The sequence below is a fragment of the Prionailurus viverrinus genome, chromosome F2 (assembly GCF_022837055.1).
Source record: "Prionailurus viverrinus isolate Anna chromosome F2, UM_Priviv_1.0, whole genome shotgun sequence".
NCBI lineage: Eukaryota > Metazoa > Chordata > Mammalia > Carnivora > Felidae > Prionailurus > Prionailurus viverrinus.
In genome coordinates, this window is record NC_062578.1 from 39,807,785 (window position 1) to 39,831,499 (window position 23,715).

The 23,715-nt window shown below is 38.7% G+C and overlaps 1 long non-coding RNA gene across 2 annotated transcripts in view; it reads right to left on the reverse strand.

Moving 5' to 3' along the window:
* Positions 1-3,342: 3,342 nt before the first annotated feature.
* LOC125156261 (uncharacterized) overlaps positions 3,343-23,715 on the reverse strand; it is a 31,480-nt gene continuing 11,107 nt past the window's right edge. The window contains exons 2-4 of one of the 2 annotated variants that reach the window (XR_007148513.1): positions 17,443-17,523; positions 10,975-11,265; positions 3,343-4,477 (exon numbers count right to left, since the gene is read on the reverse strand). This is a non-coding gene — a long non-coding RNA (uncharacterized LOC125156261). Of the gene's footprint in view, positions 4,478-6,334; positions 8,266-10,974; positions 11,266-17,442; positions 17,524-23,715 lie in introns of those variants that run through there. The other variant, XR_007148512.1, reaches the window with a different exon arrangement.

Genomic DNA, 23,715 nt, shown 5'->3' on the forward strand with positions numbered 1-23,715 from the left:
ATTTAAGTTATAATGCATATTATACCACTGGGGCTATATAAACACTCTAGATCAAGGAGAATGAGTAGACGGTCTATAATACAACAAAATGTTTACCACCTATGCATATGGTGTGTGATGCAAACAAACAGACCAGTGCTGTTGCACATTACACAATCCTACCCCAGCCGCGCACGGAAACCTCTGAGATTAATATCCGTCTTGCTGTTCAAATTGAGTAGCACATTATGACATTTTATATTGACAACATTATAAGCTGAGATGATACATTTTAAACTTGATGAGATGAATGATCTAGTACCAGCAGAAAACACGCTGCATATCTGAACCTTATATGAACTAGGAGCGACTCATGTCACAGTCTGTTTGGAAATGTTACAATGTTTGCATAAATCCATTGCTTATGCATAAGCACCAGGGAACTGGGATCCTGAGGCAGGCAGTAAGCTGTAAAGTTCTCGTGGCGCTTGATAAGCATGCAAGATGCATCTCACATTCTCCTTGGTGAATTGCAAATGTTTGGGTAAGAAAGAGCAGATAGCTGCATATTGTAGGAAAAGATCAGGGCTGATTTCTTCAGTAGGGGTTGGAAGGGAGCTAGAGAGGCTGGGCGTAGGGAAAGGAAGGACTGAGTACCCCTTCCAATTTACCTAGGCCCCTCAAAACATGCAAAACCCACCTGAGGACGTAGATTTTTGGTCCTAATTGTCCTCACATTCTGTAGTTGTCAAAATTGTTGGGCATAAATATCAACTATTTGAATTCACTATAAAGACACAGGGATGCTGTTTAATTAAAGTGTGAATGATGGTGCTCCTTGGCTTCCATTATTTTCTCTTTTCTAGAGCAAGTAAGCTGTTAACTCTGGAGCAAGACAGTTACATTTATTCCTTGTTTAAAATGTGTTGTCAATATATTTTTTTTCTTTGGAGTCTCCTAAAGGAGTTTGCTACTTGACACATAGTTAAACTGATAAGAGTTCAAACAGCTTAAAGACTCCATTTCCGTAAATTTAAAACTCATTAGCATTAGCATCTGATTTACAGGGCTTCAGAACACACAGATTAGGCCACGTGTTCCGTGTGCCCACCTCACCCCTCACTAAGCACTCGCTCTGGGTAAAGCCCTTTCCCTTTTTAAATATGTTATCCAGTCTTAGGGCTCGTGCACTGTGTACCACTGGGGCTGCAGACAAACCTGAAACGCTTTGAGGGATTTCAGGTATTACACCACACACACCAAGCTTTCTTCTTCAACCCTGGAAAGGACCATGTCTATTCTAGCATAAGATTAGTGGTGGATAGATATAATTTGAGAGGTGGGGGCGGGGGGGGGCAGATATTGCGTGAACTGACGCCTTGTGCTGGACGTAGTGTCTTGCTAAATCTTCGCTGGGAGAACGAGTCTTTCCCTCCCCCCACCACCCCGACCCGAAACTCCCTCTCTCCCACTTTACCTGGGTTAATCTGCTAGGGCTATCATAACAAAATCCTATAGTCCAGGTGGCTTAAACAACAGAATTTTTTTTTTCTCACAGTCTGAAAGCTATAAATCCAAGGTCAGATACCATCGGGGTTGGTTTCTGGTGAAGCCTCTGCTCCTGGCTTGCAGATGGCCTTTATGATGATGATTATTATTAATTATTATTTCAATTCAAGTTAGTTTACATATGGTGTAGTCTTGGCTTCAGGAGTAGAACCCAGTGATTCATCACTTATATATGACATCCAGTGCTCATCCCAACAAGTACCCTCCTTAGTGCCCATCACCCGTTTAGCCCATCTCCTTACCTACTTCCCCTCCAGCAATCCTCAGTTTGTTCTATGAATTTAAGAGTCTCTTAAGGTTTGCCTCCCTCTCTGTTTTTATCTTATATCTCTTTCCCTTCCCCTATGTTCATCTGTGGTGCTCCTCAAATTCCACGTATGAGTGAAATCATATAATATCTATCAGATATCATTTGATATCACATGGCCTTCTCTATGCTGTGTCCTCCACATATGGCCCTTTCTCTGTGCATGTGCAGAGACAAGGGAGATCTCTGGTGTGTTTCCTTTTCTTATAGGAACACTGGTCCTATCGGATTAGGGTCGACCCTATGACCACATTTAACCTGAATTACCTGTCTGATGGCCCTGTGTCCACACAGTCATATTAGGGGTTAGCGTTTCAGTCTGAAGGCCACAATTTAGTCCTCAGCACTAGACATCAATCAGGTCACAGCTAAGATCTGCTTTCCTCCTGGGAGTGCCCCCAGCCCTAAAGTTTAGGTCAGGTGGCAGTTTCAAATAAAGCCAGAGGTTCAGTAACATCTTGCACGTCACAGCAGCAAACCTGATATTGTCCACCCTGTGACCACGTGGCCTAGTTAAGAAGCTGGAAAATGTGCCTGTGAGATTATCCCAGAGAAGGTGCTTCCTGAGTCAGACATGTGTGAATCGAGGCCCCAGGCCAATGTGATTGGGTGAGACTGCCCCCCTTTGAAAGTGCACCCATTTTTTACCTTTGTGAAAATATAAACCAAGAACTGGAAGACTTAAAATTAGGGAGTGAGAATCCACAGAAAGTGGAGTTACACCAGTTGACAAAACACCAGCTCGGCATTGGGGGCTTACAGTCCTGACCGGGTTGGTGGAGAAGAGACATAGCATCTGCCCGCTTAGGGGTCAACACAGCTCAGACCGGGAGCAGAGTCAGAGCCGTGTCTGGAAGCTCCCAGCCACTTACCTACACACTATTCAAGATCCACCAAGGCAGTCGCATCTCACTTCACTCCTTCCTTGGAAGGGTGGATGGGAGCCTGCCATCTGCCAGGGAGTTCATAAACTTGAATGTGTAACAGTGTACCCACTGCCATTACTTTTATTTTTAGAAATTCGATCTGGCTTCTGACAAGCCTTTTGGGGAAGGTGGTAATCACTCACCTACCTGGGCTTCTCCACAGGGCCTCTCTGACAAGGCCTTGCTGCCTCTTCCCCATCTCCTGGGATTGACCATGGTTGAGACTGTGTTCATATTGAACCAGCATTGGTGACCCGATAGAGCTTTGTCCAGATCCGTTAAATTACAAACGAGAAAATCTCTGTACAATGGCGACAGGTAGGGCAGTGGTTCTCTCCCCTAGGGGACATTTGGCAATGTGTGAGGGATTTTTTTTTTTAACTTTGTTGTTGTTGTTGTTGTTGTTGTTGTTTTGTTTATTTATTTATTTTTGAGAGACAGAGAGCTAGCACAAGCGAGGGAAGGGCAGAGAGACAGGGAGACACAGAATCTGAAGCAGGCTCCAGGCTCTGAGCTATCAGCACAGAGCCTGATACTGGGCTAGAACTCATGAACCGTGAGATCATGACCAGAGCTAAAACCCAGAGCCAGATGTTTAACCAACTGAGCTACCCAGATGCCCGAGGAAATTTTTGTTTGACCTGACCTTGGGTGCAGAGCAAGGATGGTGACACTTGCATGTAGTAAGTAGAGATTAGGGAGGCCACTAAACATCCTACCAAGCATGGGAGAGCCCCTCATGACAAAGGATTATCTGCCTCTCAAATGTCAATAGTACCAAGGTTAGAAACCCTGATAGAGAGGTTAAGAAAAAGGGGTTTGGATTAAAACCGTCACTTGGTTAATTCCCTTAACCTGCGACCAAGGTTAAGTTCACTCACCTGTCAAATGAGTATAAAATACTCATTTCTTAGTTCTAAGGATTAACAGATAATATATTAAAATATTATTGTTAGTTTAGCATAAACCAGGTGCTGAATAAATTCTGAAATGCTTCGTGCAGTGACACAGACTCAGAAATCATCCAATAAATGGCAGGAACTACTGTTAATAGATTTCTAAATAAATAACAAACTGTTGCAAATATATAGTATTCAGACTAGATTAGGGATCAGTGTGTGTCAGAGGAGCCGAATGGGTGGGTATGATAGACTGGAAAATTATTTGTGATTGCCCCATTATTTCTGACAAATGAAACCATTCTATGATGTGATGTGTGCAAAAAAAGGAACTCGAATCACCAGGCAAGAAAATTCCAGTGACATCTCTTGAGAGATCAGAGGGTTCTGGGGACAAGGGAGAAGCCTTAAAAGGACTGAGGAGGGCTCAGGGGACACAAAAAAGAGAGGGGAGGGGCTGAGAAGACAGGGGAGCTGGGTAGGAATGGACAAGGATTGAGAAGCCCTAATGAAAGGAGTCCCAGAAAGCCTGTCAGGTAGAAATGCAAAGGTAAGGTAGACTGAAGGAGGCTGGGTTGGAATTCTCAATCCAGATTTTGCCTATGGACCTGGTATAAGGATCCGGCCTTCCCAACTCAGAAAGAACTCACTTTCCTTTTACGAAAACACTTGGAACACAACAAGGATCCACTGTAGTTGCTCTAATCTGTCCAAAAGTTTTCCTCCGCGTCCGGAAACTCTCCTCGGCCGTTCACCTTTTCAACTACCTCCCTGAAGAAGGCAGCCCACCTCTGCGGCTGTTGAAAGAGCAAAAGTAATTGTTCCCAACAGAGGTCCTGGCTGAACATGAGCTGGATGTGGGGCACAGGTCTACTGATGTCTACAGGTCCCTGTGTGTTGAGTTGTATCCAACACGAATCAAATCCGAGAGGGAATTGTAATTGTTTTTAAAACACCGAACATGAGAACAGCTGAACTTCTTGGGGGGGAGAAATCACTGGGTAATTGAGGTTAGTAGGGAGATTACTGAAAAGCTGGAAAGTTCTTGATGTTAATTTTCTAATCAGTAACAATCATAAAACGACTAACTTTTTAAGAGACATCACGTATCCATTTACACCAATTTCACGTTAAGAAAGAAATTATCTTCTCAGAGGGTTATTTTCTTTTTTCTGAACTCAAAACAGAAAAAAGTTCAGCGCCCCCGCGCCCCGGAACGGACGGGGCTCTCCCAGAACTGGGGGCCTTGAGAGGAAGCAGAGCTCAATTCCAAATCCACATCGGTCACGCGGCGCCTGCATTTCCCCCAATTCCTTTCAAGTTGAACACACTTTTCAAGAAAGGGGAAAAAAATACAAATGCTGGAGAAGCCTTTTATAAACAAGCCATTTAAACTTCAGAGACAATTAGCCCCCCTGCCCGTTTTTAACTTCTGGGTTTCGGAGCCTCGGCTTTCCTGATAATTTACTTTTGAAATTCTCAGGCCCGTGGGGCTGGCCAGGCTGAGCTCTGACTTCACATGTGCGGCCGCCGGGAGATGGCAAGTGGCCGTGGTCAGTTTGACGAAGTATACATAAGCTTTCGGCACCGCGTATCTGCAATATCATGGACGGTCAAGGAGGCGCCTGTTATAAAAATACACAGTGAAACACAACTGAAGGACTGTGCTTTCTCAAAGACGAGAGTAATGCATTCCTTCTGTTTAGGCTCATTTTCCAGCCTTTCACATTCTTTGTGAACAAGAGTTATAAAACAACCCTGATGCAGGCCAATTATTTTTACTTTGAAGGCCATTAATCAAGATTGACTAAGAAAATGAAGACAGCTAAGCAAAATTTCATATGTGAGTGGAGTGAGATTAAAATAAAACCAGATGGGATGGACAGAGACACTAAGCATTTTTTTTTTTTTTTAAATTTTTGGACTCATGTAATAAATGTCTTTTACAAATTACAGCACTCTTATTTTCTTACAGTAAATCAAATCAGGCCATAATGTACAAGTGGTCTCATTGCTGAAATGTCAAAAATAGAACCTGCCTTGTTCTTGTAGAGTAATTCCTCAAATCTAAACCAGCAGTGCGGGCTAACAGTCTATAAACCATTTACCTGTGTGCAATCAGAAATGTACCTGATGGATGGATTTCTCATGGCCACAGAGCACACCATACAGTGAACTCACAGAAATCTCACCCCAAAATGATTCAAGCTTTTGGATCAGAATTACCAAGTAGGCCAGTACCTTGTAAGTTAAGAAAAGGGGAGTTCGAGACTTGTTCAATACGCAGATTCTCTGTCATAGAAATGACTGGGAAGGTCACAAGCTCCACCCATTTGGAGACTTAAAAATAAATTTTTTTCTAGATCTTCAGGATCTGAAACTGGCAGTAGGTTCATTAGTTTTTCACATGAATACATATTCTATAAGCAAAAGAGTAAAATGTGGATGTTAAAAAATAAAATGAGGGGCGCCTGGGTGGCTCAGTCGGTTAAGTGTCCGACTTCGGCTCAGGTCATGATCTCACAGTTTGTGAGTTCGAGCCCCACGTTGGGCTCTGTGCTGACAGCTCAGAGCCTGGAGTCTGCTTGGGATTCTGTCTCCCTCTCTCTCTCTCACCCTCCCCTGCTCACACTCTTGTCTCTCTCTCTCTCTCAAAAACAGATAAACATTAAAAAAATGTTTTAAATAAAAGGAAATTTTTTTCTTTCTAATGTTGCATGGATACCAAGGTTCTATCGGCCTACTTCATACAACAGCAGTATCTTCCTGCAGTGGGAACATGACTGAAAATAACCAGCTGTTACAGGATCTCTTTCAAAACACACACCATAATCCCGAAGAATTCTTCCCCATTTAGCACTGTCAGGTTAAAAAGTCTGCTTAGGAAATGAGACTAAACTTTCTTTTCATAACACTCAATGAACCATCTCCACCATGTATTTAGAGAGGACATACGCATTTCTTAAAGCAGTTTCAAAATAATCTGCAAAGAAAATGAAGTAGATTTTCAACCATGGTAAATTTTCTTAACTCCTATGATGCTTCCTTTTCAAGATGAAAAAGGCAATTTTGGGTTTTAAAAAGCATATTTTTTGCAAAATTCTTTTCTTGGGAAGACAACTCAACCCTGAGAATGAGAAGGACAACTGCCATTCATTTCTCCTCCACAAATCTCTAAACAAATCAGGAAATATTGGTCCAAAATTCCTCACGAAACAACACAACTCCCTTCACACAGTTGTATTTTATTTAACGTAATGGATGTGATCCTCAAAAGTTACATGAACGTTCCATTTCTGTAAGTGGGCTCAACCTTTAATTGCTTCCCATTTAAAGCCTGCTGGTGAATTCTGTAAATAAGGTTTCTTACTGATATATGGATGCTAACATAAAAGAATATTAGTGAAATAATTAAATTGGCACAAACTTCTGAAAGCTCAGAGCATTTTTAAAGTTCAGATTTTTATGTGGATTTCTTGATCAATGATCTGGCAACCAGACTGACTCTACACAATATGTTTCTTTGTAGAGCAGGAATACAGGACTTTCCACACAGTATATCTCTAACTCATGTAAAATATTATGGTGAAAATTTCTTGTTTTGATCTCAGATTGTTGTCAAATATATCTACTTCTCCTCTCTTGATGTCCAGAGGTCTATCCATTGCAATCCCATCCTCCAAGCCTAAACCTTAAAATACCTTAAATTTTAACACCCTACAGTCCTCTTTAATATCTCAAACACCCCTGCTGCTTGCCCTCACCTGTCTGCCAGCCACCATGAGCTACCTGTCAATGTCAGTCCATGAGGTCAAGACTTCCCCCAAATCTAATACAAAAGAGCTGACCATCTTGGTAGGGTGAGGGAGGGAGATATTTCAAGGGAATGGTGTTACTAAGTCTATGCAAAGAGGAGAAAGTCAGGCTGGAACCTAATAGAGCAGAAGAGAGGAATTTAACATAGCCAAGAGAGGAAAAATTTGTTTGCCTCCAACTCAGTCTTAATGTTTTCCATTTACCTAGTTTCATTGTTAATGCTGAAGTCAAAAATCTAAGACTTATTTGGGATTCTGCTCTTTCTTTATCCACACCCAACCCATCAGTAAAAACTACCAACTCTGACTTCAAAATACATCCCAATTCCCAACAGTTCTCTACTACTCTCTGTAAAGCTTCTGGTCAAGTCTCCTCTGACAGTGACTTCTTGACTGAACTACAGCAATATACTCCCTATCTTTTCCCTGCCTCTCCTCTGGCCCTTGTGATCAATTTTCCAGAGAGCAGCAGAGTGATCTTTTAAATATGGAAATTAGCTCTTATCTTCCATTCCTCTTGAAAACTTTCCAATTGTTTTCCTTCCCAAGTAGAGTAACACCCTAACTCATTATAATGCCAACACCCTAACTTATTACAGTGGCCTACCCAGCCTTATCTCATCCTGTCTCCACTTACCTTTCAGACATCATCTCCTTCCACTTTCACTGTGCCTTACCACATTCAAGCCAACTGTCCCTTTGTTGCTTCTGGAACAAGCCAAGTTCATTTCTGTCTTGGGGCCATTGCACTGGGTCCTGTACACAGAGCACTAAAAAAATATTTTACCAATATTTTGTATGGCTGTCTGCTTCTTGTCATTCAAATCTCTGTTTAAATGTCACTTTCTCAGAAGGGCCACTTTAACATTCTGACTACATTTCCCCCAGCCATTGTCTGTCACATTACTTTATTTTAATTCTCTGCCTTTTTCCTTGTGGATGTGTTCATTTACTTGGTGACTGTCTATCAACGATAGAATGAGAGCTCCATCATAGCTAAGGCCTTGCGTCTCTTGGTTATTACTGTTTTTCTAGCATTAGATGAATGCTTGTCCTTCAACAGGAATACAATAAGTCTGTTGAACAAGTCGAGGAATCAAAAATGGAGACAAAAATAGAGATAAGTCAGAACGCAAAAGAAGGAGAAGTAGAGATTGAAAGGGGTGGAGATGAGGCATAAGGAGCTCCTTCAGAGTCCAACTTCACAAATGTGGAGCCTCCTGCTTGCTCTCCCCTTTTTTATGGGAAGGCCCATTTTTAAACAGATACACTGAGCAAAATCAGCTGTTCCTGGGATTGCCTTTCAAATCCTTCCCTTCCTCTTCTTCCCTTCTTTCCATCCACATCACTGTTTCTCTCAGTTCTCCATGCTTTTCTGGCTGAACCACCTTGTTCTGGTCTTGCCTATTCCCAGTCCATCCAGGGGACTGGTACCAAATTAATCTTACTAAAAACAGTTTGCATGATGTCACCTTCCAGCTCAAAACACTCTTCAAGTGGTTCTCATTATCTAAGGGCAAAGGTCAAACGTTTTAGTTTAGTACACAAGACCGTCAAACTACACCCAGACGTCCTTTCCAACCTTATCTACCCTTGCTCCAACAAGAGTCCACTGCTTAGTTCAGCCAGACTCCTTCGCCCCTTGACTCATCTTGTCAGTCCTGATCTTGATTAAATCCTGATCCTGATCCTGATTAAAATCTTCTCTTTTTGTCTTCTACTCAGCTTTTAACCAGTGATCACAGTCTAGACAGAATCCCCAAGGATCTTTTTTAAATCCTAGAGTGCTTATTATTACTAATATCATTTACTATATCTTTGGCCATTATCAACACATTACTTTCAAATGATCACTATTTTCTCATTTACACAAGTCTTGGTTTTCATGAAGGCTGGAAATATATTACTTTACTTTCTCCCTGCATTCAGCTCACCCTGCAGTGAGCATGTTATTGGAAATCTCAGAGACTGTATTCCTTTATCAGGGAAAGGAGGATAATAATAGTAGTTTTGCAGATTTGCTAGAAAAATTAAGTGATATGATGCATTTAATTAGCTTAGCACAGTGATATATAAGAAGTGTCATTATCTTAGTGCATTGCAAAGTGGCAGATTAACAAATTGATTGATTAATTGATCCAATTATCTTTAAAAAACCCCATAAAGCATGGATTTATTTATACTTGACAAGTACATTTCCCCCAAATATGCATATAGTAAACACCTATAAGTTAATCTTTTTAAAAAGTATATAACTTTTGATTTCAAAAACCACCACTATATTTAGTAACCTAACCCAGTGATTCTTAACCTTAACCTATTCTTAACTAAAACCATATTGAAAATCTGATTAAAGCTCTAACCTCTCTCCCTAGAAAACTGCATGTACATACAAAATTTGGTATATAATTTCAGAGAGTTTCATGGCCCCTTATAGACTGTGCATAAACTTCTGGGAGTCTACTGGATCCTTAGCAAGCCATGAAATCCAATGTCAAAACTGATCACTTTTCCCATTCCTGGCTCTCTGACAGCGATGCATCAAACACCAATCTGCAGTAGAACATGTGAACTCAATGTTGTTTTTGTTTTTGTTTTTTGCTTTTTTTGTAATGACAAAATTAAATGAGATCAAAGGAAACCAAAATAATAAAGGAATAACGGATTTTTCTTTTAACACTTTCTGCAACAGAGTGCATTATGATACTTTTGTATTGGGTTTCAAAAACACAGACCATTCACTTGAGGCTCTTTCTTTCTTTCTTTCTTTCTTTCTTTCTTTCTTTCTTTCTTTCTTTTTTTTCCACATGTAAGATTAGAAAGCAATACTTCCCTGGCAGGGGAAATACCACTATCATGAGATAGAAAGCTAAAAATTCAAAGGAAAGCCCAAGTTTAACTTCAGATTTGAGATTTTAGTTCACATGAACTTTCTTCCTTCCTTCTTTTGTTCTTTCTTTCCTTCCTTAAAGCAACTCAATGCTTATTCAATGCCATGCTGTTTGCTAAAAATTGGGCAGACAATAGTAAGCAATATAGCTTCAACCTGAACACTCTCGTGGAAAAGACAATATTATTAAATACCTATGCGTGTGAATATGTGCTTCAAATGTGTACCAAGAAAGACAATCAGTGGAAGTTACAAGAGTATATAACTGAAGGAGATGACCTACTCTAGGGATCAGAGAAAGTCTCTTGGACACATTTTAACTGTGATTTGGAGACTGAGAAGGCATTAGCTAGGTGAAGTGTGAGGGTGGGGGATTGGGTGGTATGATAGGAGTCACCAAGGCAGGGATGAACATTTTAGGAACTCAAAGAACACTGATATCACTGGAAGGTGGGAGAATTATGGTAGGCAATGTACGCCATGTATTTCTGTTAGGAACGCTTTTGATTTCAAATAATAGAAGATTCTACTAACAGTTTTAACAATGTAAGTTCAATAACAAAGATTTTAGTGGTAGGCAATTATTTACCTTCGTTCAGCTGTCCACCGATGCCAATGGAGACCCGGGTTTATTCTGTTTTTCCTCTATCCATGGTTAGTGGGTTGCTTTTAATCCTCACACTTGTCATCTCATGGTCATAAAATGGCTGCTGAAACTCCTGACCTCATAGCCATATTCAAGGCAGGAAAAAGTGAAGGAAAGGGTAGCAGCATCAGCTACATCTGTCTGTTTCATATGTAAAACCAAAGGTCCTCTTGGTCCTCAGCACATTTACAATTATACCCCATGGTCAGAAATCTGTGACATGCCGTCTTTTAGCTGCAAATGCAAGAAAGGTTGGAGAAGTGATTATCAGCTTTCCTAGCTCTTGGGGTAAGGTGGGCAAGGGAGAACCAACATGGGTACTGATGTAGGGCTAGGTAAATAATAATGCCTGCTTCTCATGTCAAGGCTTTATTCTTTATCTTGAAAAACAGAATGAGTGCAACCAATAAGTATTCCAATTTAAAAAGGTATAATCACTCAAAAACATGTATCTCTGAGGCTATCACCAGGAAAATTGATTCGAAGGAGAAAGAGATGATGTGAGGTGACAGAAAGATATTGATCCAGGTGACAGATGGTTGGGATTTGAACTGAAGGGGTGGTGGTGAAGAGGGAGGAGGAACACAGCAGGTAGTTCAGGAGGTTTAGGGTGGCTCTGATTATTCATAGGATTTTTGTGTTTTGCAAATGCAGTCGTGTGTGAATTTGCTTCAAAACTATAGTTTTATACCAAATTAGCTCATTCTAAAGTCGAAATCTGACTAGCTTGGTATAAAGATACGTGTTGTCCTTGAACTTAAAATTCTTCTCAGTGAAACTCTTGGGAGGTATAAAAGCTGGGTGATTCATTTGGCAAGATAAAATTACTTTCTAACCCTTTTTTCCTTACAAAAGTCAAAACTGCACTTCCATTTAGTGATGTAGAAAAGGTAGAAAAGTGATGCATTTGTACCTCCAGCTTAATAAAATAATTGTGCTTTTGTGTTCATACCAAGGAAAACCCAAACGCAGTAGATTAAGGATATCCTTAAAGACATGAAGAAAAATCTCAGTTCCCTTAAGTAAGGCAAAACATTCTACAGGAAAAAAAAAGTGGGGGGAGGGGGGTTAAACCCACATCCTAACATAAATTTCACAGAAAAATATTAGAATTTCTCAGGGTTTTCTATAACTGCTATTAGAATTCATTCGTGAGCTGAGATTTTTTTATTTCGACTTTCACATTAACAGTCCAATAATAAACCCTTGATTAAAGAAAAAGAATTCCAGTGAAAGGGTTGAAATAAGCTTAATTGTAGAGGTGTGATTAGTGCCACAGTGATAGACTCCCGGGTAATGATTTTTAAAATTTTATAGGAAATGTTTAACAAGATGATTGCCTGACTATAAAATGTCTCTGTATAAGAAAATAGTCTTTGAAAGCAGCATTGGGCCCTATTGCACTAATACATCCATGAATGGCAACATTTCTTTTGTAGTTTTGATGAATGCTAAAGTAGAAACTATATTATAATGATTTTGGACCCAAAACTGTGAAAATAGCTAGCAGAATATGAACGCTTTACCAGATCAATCAATTTTCATTGAAAATTCTGCTTATTGTGTATGGTATCAAACTATGAAAATGTAACATTTCAAACTAGTGATTTCTGTCCTACCAAAATTGCAGTACTTATTTGGGTTTTAAAGTAGATAGGATCAGCATTAGAGACAGCATGGTGTAACCAAAAAAGAAAAAATATAGATATAGATATAGATATAGATATAGATATAGATATAGATATAGATATAGATATAGATATAGATATATAGATAGAGAGAGAGAGAGAGAGAGAGACCCATATTCTAATATCTTATTCGTTCAACTGCAAACATTTGCACATGGCCTAAAAAGTGTAAGACACTGAAAACAGAAAGGCCCCAGATATTTCCAGGTATTCTTCTTAAGAAATGCTCAGGTTCGACATGACCCTGTGTTCAGTTGTAATGATGAACATACAGGTTTGTGGGAGCAAAGAAGAGAACTCATCTCAGGTGGGTGTGGATAGAGGAAGAGGTGACGTGTGAACTAAGACTCAGCGTCTTATAAACGGAATGCAGCCATTTCAAGGAGGCAAAGAACATTAGGAAACAGTGATTGTTTAAGGGGCTCAAGCGATTGGATGCCACCAGAGTTCAAAAAGTGTCAAACAATGAGACAGAACAATACTGATCAACTCTGGCTAACTTGACTAGGGGAGAAGAATGCTGGAAAGGTATAGGATGGCTCACAAAGAGTCTGTATTTCTCACTAAGAAACATGAATTTAATTCTGAAGACAATAAAGAATCTTCTGGAAAGTGCTGTAGTCATATTTAGATTTGAAATAATGCACTTGGGTGACTCTGTGAAGGATGGATTTACAGGAAGCCAGTAGGAGCCTTTAGGTGCTGAGCTTGGAGGAAGACATTGGAGAGGAGCCAAGAAATACTTGGGAAGTAAAATCTGCAAAAATAGAGAAGACTCAAGAATACAAAGTATAGGACCCATGGAGGCTGACCCAAGAACGGTGGAAGCAAAGCTTGTGTGGTGGAGAAGGTGATGAGTGTTCAGACACGTTGAATTTGGGGTGCCTATGGGATATCTAGGCAGAGATGCCAGCAGAAAGCTGGATATAGGAGTCCACAACTCAGGGGAGGTTTCTGGGCAGAAGACAGTGATGAAGAAGTTGTCAGCATGCACCATACAAGGGGAAGAAATTTCAGTTGCTAATAATACCCCTCAGGAGGCCCTGCCTTATATTGTGGGATTCCCTGAAGATCAAATGACAGAATGTATCGAAAAAAAGTACAGAAGAGAAGTATGGGATGGTCATTACTTGAACTTGGCCTCAAATGCTTAAGTGATGTACATTTTAAAAATTACAGAACTTTTACTGTAATAACATAAACATTCACTTACCAAAATACTTTCTGTGGTATGAAATAGATATTCGACAGAGCAGAAAATACTACTAAGAAAAATGTATTATTCTACTGAAAATCTGTTTTGATGGAATAATCAGGGAAAAGCTCATGAAGGAAATAAAACCTTATATTTGAATAATAATTTCAATTTTTTAAAGTTGTCAGATTTCATTTTATCCTTGTGTTTTCCTATATGTGCCCTCAAGAACAAATCAAAATAATTAGAAAAAGTCTCTTTGGGGTTAAAATTTCCAGGTCATTCCTCAGGTAGAATTAGTCCTTAACAATTCTAGAACGCTGTTGGATTCAAAGAAGTGGAAAGAAAAAGAATCTCACAATATTTTGTTAACTACGTCCAGTGACTTTTGAAACTAGTCATTGGACTTGGCCCTAATTATATCGAAAAGAGAAGGTCATGATTTAAGATCATTTTCTTTGCTTATGCCCCTCAGTATTCAGTTTTCATTTCATCTCCTCTTTTCCAAAGTAAGTGCTGTGAAGTCATCTTTGCTACTTTCCCAGAAATAATTTTAAAGTTGGTATTTAGTACTGAAATTAGGATTTTCATATATAGACTTCCTGTCCTTATTTACAACACATTGAAGGGCGATACGACACTCCCTTCAGTTCTGTGGGAGCCCATCAGAAGGGTTTTGTTAGTTTAGTATTATTTTATTTTATTTTTAAATGTTTTTACTTATTTTTTTGAGACAGAGAGAGAGAGAGAGCATGAACAGGGGAGGGTCAGAGAAAGAGGGAGACACAGGATCTGAAACAGGCTCCAGGCTCTGAGCTGTCAGCACAGAGCCCAACGCGGGGCTCGAACTCCTGGACTGTGAGATCATGACCTGAGCCGAAGCCGGATGCTTAACCGACTGAGCCACCCAGGTGCCCCAGTTTAGTAGTATTTAAAAAATACATCAGGTTAGTTTTAAGTAGTTAGGGTCAGTTAGAGACCAGCAGAAGGACACGGTGCTTAGAATCGATTGTAAGTTCCTAAGGCAGACTAATTAACCACTTTTTTGAACCTTAACTGTGAACTGCACACAATGACACCAACCTTCCAGTACTTTTAAGAGATAACTTAGATGATGTATATAATGGGCTTAAAATAACAGCTGGTTATTTTTTCTCAATAAATTAATAGATATTCCTAGTGTTGGTGATAATAAACAACTGTTTCATTATGAGATAATCTTTATAACTCAGTGACATTTACTTTGACTGCACAGCATGCATATACCTTTATAACTTGAGAAAGGTCCTAAAATAGGTGAGAGACTGGGCCAGGCTTCCCAAAATGAAAACTTTAAAAAGCATATTGATACATTGTTTCCTTCTGACCAACTAGATGTTCCCACTGAGTACATAGAGAAATTTGGAAATCATAACATATGTCATGTTGCATAGATCCAAACAGTATATTTAAAAATTTCTGTATCACTAGATATTTATATGTAGCATTGTATTGTATGTAGAATATTATATTGTATCATTCTCTTTTAGTACTTTTAAAGAATTGTTTTACTGAGGTAATCATTTGCTCAAAGCTATTTTTAATATTTTCTTATCAGTTAACTAATTAATTAACTTTAATTTATGTTCATGTATGATACATAACATATTAATACTCAGATGCCATAAATACATTTTATTTAATGTATTAAATTTACTTTTTATTTATTCTTCCTATAAAGACAGAATGAGTGACCAATTAGCTGGTCACTGTGCTAAATACTTCATGATATAGGGAACAATGAAGAGGTGAGATAATAGAAAAAATTAAATCATATTAATAAACATGAGAAAATTAAATGCATCCTTGTTATGACTAATTAAAATTAGTTGAAAATTTTATTCTAGTTGTATTGAATGTAGCTGGAAAATTACACCATATTTTATCAATTTCTACTACTGTTTGTGCCTTAAAAAATCATTAAATGCTTTGTTTTCCCCCATAAACTACATTTCTAAATTGAGGAGATGAGAGTTTACTGCAGTGCTTACTTTTTAGGACATTCACACACAGGCCAATGCGTTTTCCATCTTTTATTTAAAAGTTTATTTTCTGGGGCTCCTGGGTGGCTCAGTCGGTTAAGCATTGAACTTCAGGTCATGAACTCGCAGTCTGTGAGTTCGAGCCCTACGTCGGGCTCTGTGCTGACAACTCAGCTCAGAGCCTGGAGCCTGCTTCAGATTCTGTCTCTTTCTCTCTCTGCTCCTCCCCTGCTTGCACTCAGTCTCTCTCTCTCTCCAAAATAAATAAACATTAAAAAAAATAATAAAATAATAAAAGTTTATTTTCTGCTGCATTTCATTCTCCTCATTGCCAAAAAATTTTTAATTTATGCTCAGGAAACACTCTGGACCACTATGAGATAACGACCCCAACTCCTTATTACATAGGTCCTCTTTTGTTTACATGTTAGGGGTTTGGTTTCCAAATCCCCAAAATATAGCACCAATGAATGATCTTAGTCAGGAGTCCACTTCTAGGCACACAGCAGCCACTTAATAATTAAAGATTCATTGATTCTTTTAGTTCACACAGTAGCCTGACCATATCTAAAAAGCAAATCAATGTCTGGACTATAAGCAGGAGATAAGACACATTTCTAGTTTGGGAATCATTGAGCAGAATTACTAGAGGTGGCAGGTTGTTATTATCTCATTCCATTCACATAGAAACATGGAGCAAACTAAGTTTGCCATAGAGGCAAATCTAATCCCTCTCTCCCATAGGGCTTCCATCTACAAATGAGATTATAGTGTATAGTAGGTAATATAATGCCCGCACTCTATCCCCTAAGATGTTGTCCTAATCCCTGGAAGCTGTGAATATGTTGTTACATGGCAAAGGGGGATTAAGATTACAGATGGAATTCAGGTTACCGAAAAAACTAACCTTACAATAGAGAGATTATCCTGGATTATCTGGGTGGGCCCAATTAATCACAAGAACCCTTATAAGGGGAAGAGGAGGCAGAAGAGAGAGAGAGAGAGAGAGAGAGAGAGAGAGAGAGAGAGAGAGGAACACATAAACAAAGTCTTAAGAGATGCAGCACTGCTGTGGTTAAAGATGGAGGAAGACGGAGATGAGCCAAAGAATGTGAGTAGCTTCTAGAAACTAGAAAAGGGAAAGAAACAGATTGTCCCCTAGGGCCTCCAAAAGGAATGCAGATGTGCTGAGACCTTGATCTTAGCCCAGGAAGACCTGTGTTCGACTTCTTACCTGCCTAATTGTATGATAATGAATCTGTATTGTTTTAAGCCACTAAATCTGTGCTAATTTAACATGACAGCAAGAGAAAATTAATGCATAGTCTTATGTAACTTTTAAAAACTAAGGCTACTGAGTGAAATATCTGGAAATGGAAGATGAAGAAGCTGCTATAGTCTAGATAATCTCTAAAGCCCCTTCCCATTTTGATATTCCAGCTTCTTCCCATTAAAACTTATACAGCTATAACTATATTAGCCCCAAAGTATAACAGAAGGTACTTACGAGTTTGCTCTCTCTTTCACCTTCCTCTCCAATTTCTTTTTTTCACTCTTTCCATCCATTTGCTTCATCAAACTTCTATACCTAGAAAAGATATTTGGAAAAAGTATGTTATTTACATACAGTACTCACCAACTCTTTAGTATCAACTTTAACTTTGCAGCAAAAACACTTATTATTCTCCATCTAGTCTTCGATCTATCTGTTAGGGTAAGATGAATCACTCATCAAGATTGATGGGACCAGTATCTATAAGACCAGGTCATGAAGTAATTAAATGGAAATCTTTATAATCACTGAAGGCCAAAGTTACCCTGGGAAGAGACTGTTCTTCCAGTCACAAGCTCTTGACATGGTCATTCTCACCATCCCACAATATTTGTTGGCCATATTACCAAAGGAAAAAGCTGAGCTGAAAAGCACAAGAACACACAGGCTGCAGGCAGCAGGGTTTATGCATAGCTTAACAATACACGTAACTTGGGGTGTGTCCTGGGTGGCCTGGAAAATCCAGAATGGAGTCATTACATCTTCCTGGAGAGCCTTTCACAAAGGCAATTGCTTTTCAGTTTGAATGCTTACATTTTACAAAGAATAGATCTTAAATATTCTCATCACAAAAAAAGAAATGGCAATTATGTGGCATGTTACAGGGGTTAGGTAATGCTCTGGTGGTAATCAGTTTGTAATACATAAGCGTATCAAATCAACATGTTTACACTTCAAATTTACACTATGTTATACATCAATTATATCTCCATAAGGCTGGAAAAATACTTAAAATTAAAAAAAAATTAAATTTCTTTTATATTGTTATTGATTTTTCTTTCTTATGCACTCTACTAACGAGAGGATTCATCTGGTAAAAATTATTTTTGCCTGAATTAAATATGGATGGGTAACTCCGGCCCATTTCAGGTTCAACAAACATCTTGAACTATTTTTCAAACATTTGGGATTTGGCAAACAAATATTTTGCTCAGTAATTTTTTGCTTAATTTTTAAACCCTTGTATGTTTTAAGGAGAATTTAATCCGTATGTTTCTGATTCATTTACCATTAACTGATCAGGCTGGGTTTTTCTGGTGCCATTTTTTGGTGGGGGAGGGGTTTAAGGGACACTTTCAGAGACTTTGACAAATTTCTTAAAAAAAAAAAAAAAAAGAATAGGAAAGCTTCATTCTGCCAGAGAGGAAATCAAGTGTCAAAAAGAAGTTCTAGGTTCATGTTAGCAATGCAACCTGACTCAAAATGAGAGAAACCATTTTTTTTCTCCAATTTTACTACTAAGGATGAAAGATTTTATGGACTTAGAATCACAGACATTAAAAGGTGCTCATGGAACTCGGATTTATTTACCCTTCTGGGCACCAGTCTCCAGTGAGTCTGAGATCAAAAGGTAACTCCTCCAAGAGAGAAGAGGAGACAAAAAAGATGTTTCTAGCAGTCAAGAAAAGGATTACTTATGATTAGACTGTGAAGAGGAAGAGAAAATGAGTGGGTAGAAGAGGAAAACAGAGGAAGAAGAGAAAAAGAGGGATATTTCTGGAAAAGTTCAATAGAATACAATTTCCTTTTTGCTCCTGGAGGATCCTTGGCCGTAGCCTTATGGCTGCATGGACACAGGATAGTGCATCCCTAAGACCCTTGACAAAGTTGGAATAGATGTTTAACCTATAGTATAACCACTTGTAATAATCTAAAAACAGTTTTGTAAATAGTGCAATCAATATTACTTGCTTCATTTCCATCTTTCCCTCACTCTATTGACTTATTTTAAAAAGCCATTATCAAACTTTTTCAATTTGCCTTTTGCTTTTCTCTGAACTTTTTGAATTCCTTACCTTATGTCAGAAGCAAGAAGTGCTAGTTTAAAAGACAAGATATTGCATTATTTACTACTTTATACAGATTTTTATCTTACATACAAAGTTTTACACAGGAGAGTGAACATATGCATGTATGCCTGCGTGCGAACCCCCACACATAAAATTCTTAGTATCAAATCATTTCTTTAGTTTCAGAACTTTTTTCTTTCTTTCTATTGTTAATAGTGCATTAATATTCTATCATTAATATTGCAGCTGAATATAAAAATACCATTCCTGAATCCTTAAAAGTTTTATGGATTTGTGTAGCGAAGTTCTGTTATCCAACATTTATTGAACATTCTCTATGTGTGTAACATTGTGAGGAAGAATGAATATACCGGAGCATAGGGTAGGTTCCTAAGCTCAAGTGTTTAACAGTTAGAATACAATTTTAGAAAATAAGGCCTAACATGATACCAAACTCCCAGTTTATAGTTTTTAACTGAAACAAACAAACAAACAAAACCTTTTTTTTTAAATAGAAACCTGACTCCTGCCTTGGGAGCCTCCTTCAATTTTATATTTAGAAAACTTTTAAATTAGGATTTTTATCTTTTTAATCCTCAAGCTCTACAGCTCTGGATCCCAGTATTTTAGGAAGCTTCTCTCAGTTTACATCAAACTATTTTAAATCATACCTTCCAGTGAGATGTCAGCCGTGCTGTGTCAGTCAGTCTAGGAGCAGTCCTGGCATTTCATAAGAGTGACAAGTGGCTATGAAAACGACAGGGCGTGAGGTTGGGGGTGGCGGGAATCATGGGGAATTGTTTTAATGACCCAAAGCTGCTTATGGTGTTCAATATCTCTAAGTCTCTGTGTCCCAATTAAGGATCTTGAAATGAAATACTTGATACACAGAAAAGAGTTAGATTTCACATGTCATCACCTGAGAGGAGAGTGAACTTATTTTTCTGGGACTATGGCTCCTTCTAGAAAGAACACTTGATTTAAGTGTTAACAAAGGATAGTGGTCAGAAGCAGAGTAAACAGACAAGCTATTTCTTTATTTAAAATTCATGTGGATCTTCAAAATGGATCAAGATTGGTAGGATTTCCTAATGTGGTAAGAGAGAAGTAGAAGAAATATCTTTGTAGATGAAATAAAATAACTTGTCTTGTTTCCAAGAGCTAAAAGAAATTTAATGGGTCTACAATTATTTCCCTCCACAAAATTATTCATTTTATTTATCGTTAAGTCTTCTCATATAGCACTTCCCTTGAGGTGTCTGGATGAGGGTCAGGTATCTTGAGTTTTTAGGTGTTTTATTTAAAAAAAAATTTTTTTTTAATTTATTTATTTTGAGAGAGAGAGAAATGGTGTGAGTGAGAGGGAGAGAGAGAATCCCAAGCAAGCTCCACACTGCCGGCCCACAGCCTGACATGGGGCTTGAGCTCATGAAATCGTGAGATCATGACCTGAGCAACAACCAAGAGTTGGACACTTAACTGACTGAGCCACCCAGGCACACATAGGTGTTTTATTTTTAAAGTTATAGATGTAATTCATGCTTAAGAACATCAACAATACGTATGTAATAACCTTTCAATCTCCCGACTGACCTAACTGATGTGAACAATTTGATACTTATTCTTTTTTATTTTATTTAATGCATGTAAAATCATAGACACACCAACAGACAAAGATTTCGCCTTCAGGATAAAGTAGGATCACATTATAACTGCTACTATTGGAGTCCTTTAAAAAAATTAACATTATATCTTGAATAGCTTTCTAGACCTGGCAAATATCTGTGTAATATTACATGGTGTGGATATATACTTTATTCAACCATTCTCCATAGTGGATACAAAGGTCATTTCCAGTTGTTTGCTGCTACAAATTCTGCTAGAATTAACATCCTTATACTATTATGTTTTTATTTCAGCAGAATCAATTTCTAGAACTGGGAGTTTTGTTGGGAACAGTATTCAGAGCATGAAGAGTCCCAGCAGAGAAATAGAGAGCAAATCAGATATGTAGGCAAAAGCCCTGCCTGTGGACTTGGCGACTACAGAAAATAATTTTAGCAGAAAATCCACCACAGTTTGATGGGCTGAGAAGTATCTGAAGCTGGGTAGAACTGACTTCACAGAACTGCAATGCTAGCAAATCTTTGCTTGTTTTATTGAGATATAGTTGACATATAACACTGTAGAAGTTTAAGGTGACCCACATATGTGTACATTTGATATGTTTATCTATTACAATAGGATTACCACCATAATGTTAGCTAACGCTATTACCACATTGCATAATTATTCTTTTTTTTTCTAAAGCAGAGAAAAATCTCATGCTTCTTTTTAATTTTTTTAATGTTTATTTATTTACTTTTGAGAGACACAGAGACATGGTAAGCGGGGGAGGGGCAGAGAGCGAAGGAGAGAGAATCGGAAGCAGGCTTCCCATTGTTAACACAGAGCCCAGTGTGGAGCTTGAACCCCACAAAATCGGGAGATCATGACCTGAGCCGAAACCAAGAGTCCCAGGCTTAACCGACTGAGCCACCCAGGTGCCCATATCATTATTATTTCTTCTTTGTGGTGAGAACATTTAAGATCTAGCCTCTTAGTAACTTTGAAGTATATAATACAGTATTATATTTATCTTATTCTAGCTTCAGTGAGCAGAACTGTCACAGGAACAAGATGTGCCTGAGCATGTTAGTTAATATTTGTCAGTCCCCTAACAGGATGGCAAAGTGAAGGGAAGAGAAAGCACAGACTTCTCTGGCCATACAGTGCATGTTTTCTGCCAGACTCCAGGCAGGTCACTGAAGATGTAAAGTGAAGCTATCAAGGGAAAATTTTGTTGTGATCAACTATATTGGCTCCCACCATTGGTGTGAAACCAGGACAAATGGCAATCCCGTTTTCCTGTTTACCAAATATCTCACTTCCTTAGACTCTATTTGAGTTTTATGGCTGTCGATAGAAGTGGACGCTGAGCTGAAGCCAAACAGGTCTGGCCCTATTTCCCATGGGCCCTTGTGCTGCCGGGTGGGATCTAAGAGCAGGTGCAAGTCAGCCATCCACAGCCTCGCACTTGGCGATATATTCATAAGGCCTGTCAAAACACCCAGGGGCTTTGGGGTCAGGAAGTGCTATCACATGGCCTTTCATATGGGTACACAATGTCCATAGAGCGCTGCTCCAGTTCTTATCTTAATTATTTCTAATTCTCTGAGGTTCTTCACTCTTAGCGATCATGCCATTGTTAAGGAGTTACATGTTTCCGTATGAATCATATATATGACTCCTTTATCAGTGTTTATATCAGCCCATTAGTTATCTATTTCTTGACTCCTGCCATATGCCAAGCACCATGTTGTGGAGGATCCATAGAGTAGCAAAATAATATTTATTTTTCTAGGTTTGTATTTTTCTGTTCTCTCTTTCCATCTGCTCTCTCTCTCTCTCTCTCTCTCTCTCTCTCTCTTTCATCTTAGTACAGAAAAATCTCAAAGAATTAAAAACCTCTAGAATTGTTCATTTTTCTAATGTGCCAAAAATAGGCAGTGATTCTGAATTTATTCTCTACTATTTATTCTTTTGTTTTCTTTTTAATTTTTCATCTTGCAATCTTACACATTGTTTTGTGATATCTGGAGGGCTTGAATTTACTACTGAATCTATTTTTATTCTTTAGTCATAGAGTAAGCCCACTCTGGGTGTTATGTGACAGCCAATATGACCAATAGTAATTTTTCAAGAAAGTAAATAATTTGGTTAAAGATTGTGTGTGTGTGTGTGTGTGTGTGTGTGTGTGTGTGCAGAAACAAAAGGCACTCTAGAGCATTTTTAAGGAATCTTTCAGAAAATAGTGCCATAGGAGTACAAATGGAGATAGAGCTCCTTGGGACCACTTTTAGGGAAAATATCCTACTTTCAGAGGAAAGATGAGATCATCACACATGCTCTTCCTCAATTCTGCTCTCTTTATCTATACACTTATTTACATATCCACAATTCAACTCCTTCCTTTTAGTCTTAGAGAACAAACTGGTCTTTCCCTTCCCATTGGTGCACGGAGTCAATTGCCTTCTTTTATGATTTCCTCCATCAATTATCTTCTCTATCTTAGATCTTCAGCCTCACTTCTGTGTTAGAGAAACATAATACCTTAAATACGTAAGTAAACAGGGGTGCCTGGGTGTTTCAGTCAGCTAAGTCTCTGACTTTGGCTCAGGTCATGATCTCATGGTTCCTGAGTTCGAGCCCCACAGCAGGCTCTGTGTGGACAGCTCAGAGCCTAGAGCCTACTTCGGATTCTGTGTCTCCCTCTCTCTCTCTGCTCTCCCCTGCTCGTGCTCTGACTCTCTTCCTTTCTCCCTCTACCTCCCTCTCTGTCTCTCAAAAATAATCATGTAAAAAAATTGAAAAAAAACCATAAGCAAACAAATATCTT